This window comes from Cetorhinus maximus, chromosome 4, assembly GCF_964194155.1.
Source record: "Cetorhinus maximus chromosome 4, sCetMax3.hap1.1, whole genome shotgun sequence".
NCBI lineage: Eukaryota > Metazoa > Chordata > Chondrichthyes > Lamniformes > Cetorhinidae > Cetorhinus > Cetorhinus maximus.
Genome location: NC_135882.1, coordinates 131,486,338 through 131,494,629, shown reverse-complemented (window position 1 = coordinate 131,494,629; position 8,292 = coordinate 131,486,338). Strand labels below are relative to the sequence as shown.

At 50.8% G+C, this 8,292-nt stretch overlaps 1 non-coding gene across 1 annotated transcript; it reads left to right on the top strand.

The window, feature by feature from the left end:
• The first annotated feature begins 8,219 nt into the window (after positions 1-8,219).
• Positions 8,220-8,292, top strand: trnac-aca (transfer RNA cysteine (anticodon ACA)). The gene has a single exon. It is a non-coding gene; the product is annotated as a tRNA-Cys (tRNA).

Below are 8,292 nucleotides of genomic sequence, written 5' to 3'. Positions count from 1 at the left end.
TTTTGGAATAAATTAACTTCACTAGCATAAACTGACACTTGACACCTTGATTATGTATCAACAATTGAACAGAGCCGACAGAGAATTATTGGGCATCGGTGTTAATCACATTGTCTCCCACGTGTACAGCAAGCACTCTGTAATTTGAGGTAGCTGCAGCATCTTCCCCTTCATGGTATTGCAGCAGGACCTCAAAGCCAGCATCCCAGTTGCTCCCTTACCAGTAGGGATTGCTTGCTGCAAATTCATCACTGTCTCAAATTGTTAAGAACTTTATCCTGTTCACCATGCCCAGGCAGCAACACCCAAGTAGTTTTAGTTCCGACAAACACAATAATCTTTAAAGAAGCCGAGAACAGCCCGATCATGCGGAAGCGCCAAAGGAGGCTGCAAACTATCAGCAGCCTCCAACCAGAGGCAGCAGGCCAATGTGCTGTTTGACAGGTTTGAAGACTTCCATTGCTTTCAAGGGAGAGATTAAGATTTGGGAGTTTTATCTCTACCTTTTTGCCTATTTCGATTCCTTCACCCCACCCCACCCCGATTAGGGCTATCTGTACCTTGGTTGTCCTGCTTTCTACCCTTAATTAGCACATTTCTTAGAAAATATTACCCCCTTCAACACCTTTTTGTCCTTTTGTCTATGACTTCTTTTGGCTATCTCCACCTATCAGTGGCCCTCTATCCAGCTCTAACTGTCCCACCCCCCCTTCTACCAGCTTATATTTCACCTCTATTCTATTTTTACTTAGTTCTGTTGAAGAGTGGTGCGGACTGGAAACGTTAACTGTGTTCCTCTCCGCAGATGCTGCCAGACCTGCTGAGTTTTTCCAGGTATTTTTGTTTTTGTTTTGGATTTCGAACATCCGCAGTTTTTTGCTTTTATCTTAAGATTTGGGAGTACTGCTGCTCAATGGAACTCCCTGCTGGCCAGCATGTGCAAGTGCAGAATTGAAAGTAGGATGAGAAGGGAGTTTTCGGACAGGATATGAGGGCTCCTGTGCTTTTGTGGCAGCATGTTCTCTATAGTCTTCTTGTGAATTTAAGAATGCTGGCCTTCAGCAATTTGCTGCTTACCACACACTTCTTTCAAATCAACACATGCAAATTCGATGCCCGTCTTGAAGCAGACACCTGAGGGCACACTTGGTTTGCTATGCAGGAACATTCAGCACATTTCAGGCTGAGAAATGAATGAAGATCAGTGAAGATGACTTAGTTTGCTGATTGTCCGCAGGTGAACCTAACCAGGCAGGGGAGAGACCATGAGCATGGTTCTGCCAAGGCATGGTCGGGAAGCAAAGGCTATAACCAATCGAAACCCATACCATGGGTTATCTAACACCGTCCGAGTCACAGTGATGGACAGCGAAGGAGGATCACCTATGGATCGGGCCTTCTTCGCCAGGAGGATCCTGTTGAAGGCGTGCTGTTTTGAAGCTCCGGAGATCTTCACCCTGCAGGACTTCCCCAACGCTGGTTTTTTCGACGTGACGTTCAAGCGGGTGGCAGACTGCGTCCAGCTCCTGAGGGTGTTCGAGGAGAAGAGAGACCTGCCGGAGATGAAGATCCTGACGGCGGAGCCGCTCTTTTCTCTGCCGTTGCAACGGGAACGTGTGGTGATGGTGCATCTGTACAACCCCTTCGTCACTGTCGCCGACGTGGTCACCTTCCTCACCAGGTACTTCGATAAGGTGGGGAGCGGCACCGAGATTCGAGACGAGTTGGGGATCTGGACAGGCAAATGCCTGTTTAAGGTCACGCTAAAGACCGATGGTAAGGGAGCCATTTTCCACCCGCCTTCCAGTTTCGCTATCGGGGGAAACCGTGGCTACCTGGTCTACGCTGGGCAACCCAAGCATTGTCGCTCATGCGGCAAGGCTGGTCATGTGGCGGCCAACTGCAGCCCCTCCCTCTGCAAGATCTGCAAACAGGAAGGGCACCAGACAAAAGACTGCAAACAGGCCAAGTGCTGCAACCTGTGTGGCGAGGCAGGTCACCTCTACAGGACCTGCCCCAAACGCTGCCGTACTTACGCACAGGCAGCCAAAGCCAACGAGGGGGAAGCAGAAGAAATGTTTCGTGTCACTCCAACCACCAAGGCCCCCAGGGAGCTCAACGGGACAAAGGAGGACACAGAGAGAGACAAGGTGGAGGAAGAGATTGAGGCAACAGATAGCCAATCAACGGCACTACCCCTTAAACCTCCCAGTCCTCAGGACAGCGAATCAATGGAGGAGGAGGCAGCAGTGGAAAAGCAGCAGGGGGAGTGGCGGACGGTGAAGAACACCAAAAGGAAGAAGGAGCGAAGAAGAAGCAAAGCCATTTCCCAGAAAAGCGGCAAGAGGCGTCTCCCATCCGACATGGATGACAAGGGCAGCAGCTCTTCGGATGAAGAAGTGCCAGGGCGGCACCGACAGAAGAGGCGGCAAAGCTCCAGGGCGTTGGAGGACGAGACACCCGAGCTCCAGAACATTGGAGACAACAAGGAGACCAGCGCACCCCAACTTTGCCTGCAACCTGAGGAGGCCAGTGCACCACAGCCCCTGGAATCTGGGAGCAGTGAGGTAATCATCGCACCCCAGCTCCAGGAAGCCGGGAACAGCAACACCCCAGAGGGGGTGAGTTTTGGAGAAGCTTCTCCAGCAAAGGTCATCTCAAAACCCGCTCTCTACGTGAACCTCCAGATGCCACCTGAGCAGAACACTGCCAAGGAGACCTACCTCAGCCCATCCAAAGTGAAGGAATTTGAGCTCACTACGGGTATGAAGGAGCAGACTAAAGGTCTGGGACTCTCAGAGACAACAGGTTTGGTAGGAGAATAAATGCTTTAAAATGGGTTTAAAGATTGTATCCATAAATGTGCGTAGCATTAAATCTACTACGCGATGTGTTGCGACCTTGGACTACCTAGCCAAGGTCAAAGCTGACCTGTTGTTTCTGCAGGAGTGTGCGATACCGCATCTCAGCTCCTACAGGCAATGGTCACGATGGTGGTCCCATGGGCCATCGATCTGGTCGGGCGGAAATGACTCTCGTTCCTCCGGCCTGGGTATTCTGCTGCGGGGAGGCAACTTCACCGTCTCTGAGGTTAAGGAGGTGGTGGGCGGGCGACTCCTCGTAGCAGACGTAATGTACAAGAACGCTCCACTCCGGTTAATTAACGTGTATGGCCCGGCACAAGGGGCTGAGCGGCTGGAGGTTTTTCAGCAGCTCCCACTGCTGCTGGCGACCTCCAGGCCGGTCATTCTGGGCGGTGACTTCAACTGCATCATCGATGCGGCTGGACGATCCAGCAGGGCCGACAGCAGATTGGACGCTACGTCCAGATCCCTGATGGAAACAGTTAAGGATGCCAAGCTGCACGACGTCTTCACAACCCTGCAGACGGAGCGCAGCGTAGATACACCTGGTCGCGGCCAGACGGGTCCATTCGTTCCAGGATAGACTTCCTGTTTGTGTCCCGTGCATTCACAGTCAGATCCACCGATGTCAAGCCGGTGTTCTTCTCTGACCACTGCCTCCTACTGGCGGACTGCCACTTGGAGAAGGACCTGAGGGTGGGCAGGGGGGCATGGAAGCTAAATGTGCAACTGCTGACCCCAGAGAACATTGAGGAGCTCAAGAGGGATTACAAAGGTTGGAGAACCGTGAAACCCCTCTTTGAGTCCCTGACACACTGGTGGGAAGCGATCAAGGGAAACATCAAGAGGTTTTTCATCCTCAAAGGCACCCAGAAAGCTAGAAAGGAACAGAGGGAAATGTCCCGACTCCAGAAAAACATGCAGAATCTGCTCCGGCTGCAGTCGATGGGGGTCGATGTCAAGGAGGAGCTCCAAGAGGTGAAGAGCCAGCAAGCCTCGCACTTTGCCTCGGAGGCCTCCAAGATCATCTTCCGTTCCAGAGTCCGCTCCGTGGAGCAGGATGAGACGTGCTCACGTTTCTTCTTCCAAAAGGTACACAGAGAGAGCTCTATGATCAGCAGCCTGAAGGAAGAAGACGGCTCAGTAAAGTCATCACGGTCCGACATTTTGAGGATCAGCAAATCCTTTTATGCTGGATTGTATGACGTGAAGCCCACGGACAGCACGGCCTCCCAGTCCTTCCTGTCCTCTATCACGGAGGTCTTAGACGACAGTACGCGGGAGAGCCTGGACAAACCGCTAACTCCTGATGAACTGACTAAGGCCCTTGAGTCCTTGGAGAAGAGTAAAACTCCCGGAAGCGACGGCTTGCCGGCGGAGTTGTATTCGGCTCTGTGGGACTTGATCGGCCCAGACCTGCTAGGAGTGTACGAGAGTATGCTCCTGGCCGGCAGTATGTCAGAATCCATGAGGAAAGGCATCATCACCCTCATCTACAAGCACAAGGGGGAAAGGGAGGAAATTAGAAATTGGCGACCCATTTCACTGTTGAATGTGGACTATAAGATTCTGTCCAAGGTCATCGCCAATCAGGTCAAATCCGCTCTGGAATTGGTGATTCACCCTGACCAGACCTGCACTGTGCCAGGTAGGAAGATCTCTGACAGCCTCGCGCTGCTCAGGGATACGATTGCCTATGTACAGGACAGGGGTGTGGATACCTGCCTCATCAGCTTGGATCAGGAGAAGGCCTTTGACAGAATATCGCACACCTACATGGTGGATGTGCTCTCCAAAATGGGGTTTGGGGAGGGAATTCGAAATTGGATCCAACTGCTCTACACTAACATCAGTAGCGCAGTCTCAATCAATGGGTGGGAAACAGATAGCTTTCCGATTAAATCTGGAGTCAGGCAGGGCTGTCCTCTCTCGCCTGTTCTTTTCGTGTGTTGCATAGAACCCTTTGCCGAGTCCATCAGGAAGTATCCGGGCATAAGAGGAGTGACGATCCCAGGCAGTGGAGGCAGTCAGGTAAAAGCCTCCCTGTACATGGACGACGTCGCCGTCTTCTGCTCGGATCCGCTGTCGGTGCGCAGACTGATCCACATCTGCGACCAGTTCGAACTGGCCTCGGGAGCCAAGGTAAATCGTGGGAAGAGCGAGGCCATGTTCTTTGGGAACTGGTCTGACCGATCCTTTGTCCCCTTCACTGTCAGGGCTGACGGCCTGAAGGTGCTGGGGATATGGTTCGGAGGGACCGGGGCATGCGTTAGAAACTGGAAGGAGCGAGTGGCTATGGTGAAAAGGAAACTGGGCATGTGGGAGCGACGTTCCCTCTCCATTGCGGGTAAGAACCTGGTCATCAGGTGGGAGGCACTCTCGCTGTTGCTGTACGTGGCGCAGCTCTGGCCCATTCCAGACTCCTGTGCGATGGCGATCACTCGAGCCATCTTCCGCTTTATCTGGAGGTCGAAAATGGATCGTGTCCGCAGGGACGCGATGTACAAGCCTCTAGATAAAGGGGGAAAAAACGTGCCCAACATCGCCCTCATACTGATGGCCACCTTTGTGTGTGGCTGCATCAAGCGGTGCGTAGACCCTCAGTACGCAAACACCAAGTGTCACTACGTGCTGAGGTTCTACCTGTCCCCGGTGTTGCGAAGGATGGGTCTGGCCACGCTGCCGCGGAACGCTCCAAGTAGTTGGACCGTGCCGTACCACCTGTCCCTGGTGGAAAAATTTATGCAGAAAAACACCTTTGACCACAAGTCCATCAGGCAGTGGTCAGCACGTAACGTCCTAGAGGCCCTGAGGGAAAAGGAGAGGGTGGACCCTGTGGGATGGTTCCCCGAGCAGACTGTCAAAGTCATTTGGCAGAATGCCTCATCGCCAGAACTTTCCAACAAGCACCAAGACGTGGCTTGGCTGGTGGTGAGAAAGGCCCTCCCCGTCAGATCCTTCCTACACGCCAGGAGGCTCACCCCCTCTGCACGTTGCCCTCGAGGTGGCTGTGGTGGGGAAGAGACCGTTGTTCACCTCCTTGTGGATTGTGCCTTTGCAAAGAAAGTCTGGAGAGAGATGCAGTGGTTGCTGTCGAGGTTCATCCCGAGCAGTTCTGTGACACAGGACTCTGTGCTCTACGGGCTGCTCCCAGGGACACACACCGAGACAAACATCAACTGCAGCTGGAGGATCATCAACTCGGTGAAAGACGCGCTTTGGTCTGCCCGAAACTTGTTGGTCTTCCAGCACAAAGAGTTGTCCCCGACCGATTGTTGCGGACTGGCACAATCCAAAGTCCAGGACTACGTGCTGAGGGACGCACTAAAGCTTGGGGCAGCTGCCGCAAAGGCGCAATGGGGAAGGGTCGCTGTCTAAGACCTTTCTACCACAGCGCACCGAGAGACTGGGAACTGTTTAAATCCCCTCGGGCTGTACAGCTCAAAATGAAAGGCTGTAAATGATTGTAATATTGTTTGTACTGATGCACCTGGTGATACATTTTGTAAAAGTTTAACCTGGATTGTACCCTTGTAATGGTGTTTTTGAAATGGTTTGGAATGTGATGGAAGATATTTTATGAATAAAGTATATTTTTGCAAAAAAAAAGAACCTTTTGATTCCTGTTCATCCCGCTTTGTAGCACAGCTCAGTAAGATGTGTATGAAGGCCATGAAGCTGCCAGTTGGGCCAGTGGCGCAATGGATAATGCATCTGACTACAGATCAGAAGATTGTAGGTTTGACTCCTACCTGGCTCGCTGAAGTTTTGCAATCCCACCATGGTCACTTCACACACTTTGCAAACTCAACTTTCTGCTTCTGTTCTCTCACAGTTTGCATGGTGTCGTGTTCAGTGGTTCATTATCCAAATCTAAACAATGCGAAACGTTCCACAAACTGTCTTGTTGCAAGGCCTTTTTTTCTGCTCCCTCACCTGAGCTCTGCATCTTTGCTACATAGCAAATGAAGATCACTTGACTCCGACAGCACGTCAATTTCCTGTCCCTGTTCTCTTTGCCCCTCCGCAGGTGGAAAACTTTTGGAATAAATTAACTTCACTAGCATAAACTGACACTTGACACCTTGATTATGTATCAACAATTGAACAGAGCCGACAGAGAATTATTGGGCATCGGTGTTAATCACATTGTCTCCCACGTGTACAGCAAGCACTCCGTAATTTGAGGTAGCTGCAGCATCTTCCTCTTCATGGTATTGCAGCAGGACCTCAAAGCCAGCATCCCAGTTGCTCCCTTACCAGTAGGGATTGCTTGCTGCAAATTCATCACTGTCTCAAATTGTTAAGAGCTTTATCCTGTTCACCATGCCCAGGCAGCAACACCCAAGTAGTTTTAGTTCCGACAAACACAATAATCTTTAAAGAAGCCGAGAACAGCCCGATCATGCGGAAGCGCCAAAGGAGACTGCAAACTATCAGCAGCCTCCAACCAGAGGCAGCAGGCAAATGTGCTGTTTGACAGGTTTGAAGACTTCCATTGCTTTCAAGGGAGAGATTAAGATTTGGGAGTTTTATCTCTACCTTTTCGCCTATTTCGATTCCTTCACCCCACCCCACCCCCACTAGGGCTACCTGTACCTTGTTTGTCCTGCATTCTTCCCTTAATTAGCACATGCCTTAGATAATATCACCACCTTCAACACCTGTTTGTCCTTTTGTCTATGACTTCTTTTGACTATCTCCACCTATCGTTGGCCCTCTATCAAGCTCTAACTGTCCCAACCCCACTTATACCAGCTTATATTTCACCTCTATTCTATTTTTACTTAGTTCTGTTGAAGAGTGGTGCGGACTGGAAACGTTAACTGTGTTCCTCTCCGCAGATGCTGCCAGACCTGCTGAGTTTTTCCAGGTATTTTTGTTTTTGTTTTGGATTTCGAACATCCGCAGTTTTTTGCTTTTATCTTAAGATTTGGGAGTGCTGCTGCTCAATGGAACTCCCTGCTGGCCAGCATGTGCAAGTGCAGAATTGAAAGTAGGATGAGAAGGGAGTTTTCAGACAGGAAATGAGGACTCCTGTGCTTTTGTGGCAGCATGTTCTCCATAGTCTTCTTGTGAATTTAAGAATGCTGGCCTTCAGCAATTTGCTGCTTACCACACACTTCTTTCCAATCAACACATACAAATTCGAGACCGTATTGAAGCAGACACCTGAGGGCACACTTGGTTTGCTATGCAGGAACATTCAGCACATTTCAGGCTGAGAAATGAATGAAGATCAGTGAAGATGACTTAGTTTGCTGATTGTCCGCAGGTGAACCTTTCGATTCCTGTTCATCCCGCTTTGTAGCACAGCTCAGTAAGATGTGTATGAAGACCATGAAGCTGCCAGTTGGGCCAGTGGCGCAATGGATAACACATCTGACTACAGATCAGAAGATTGTAGGTTCAACTCCTACCTGGCTCG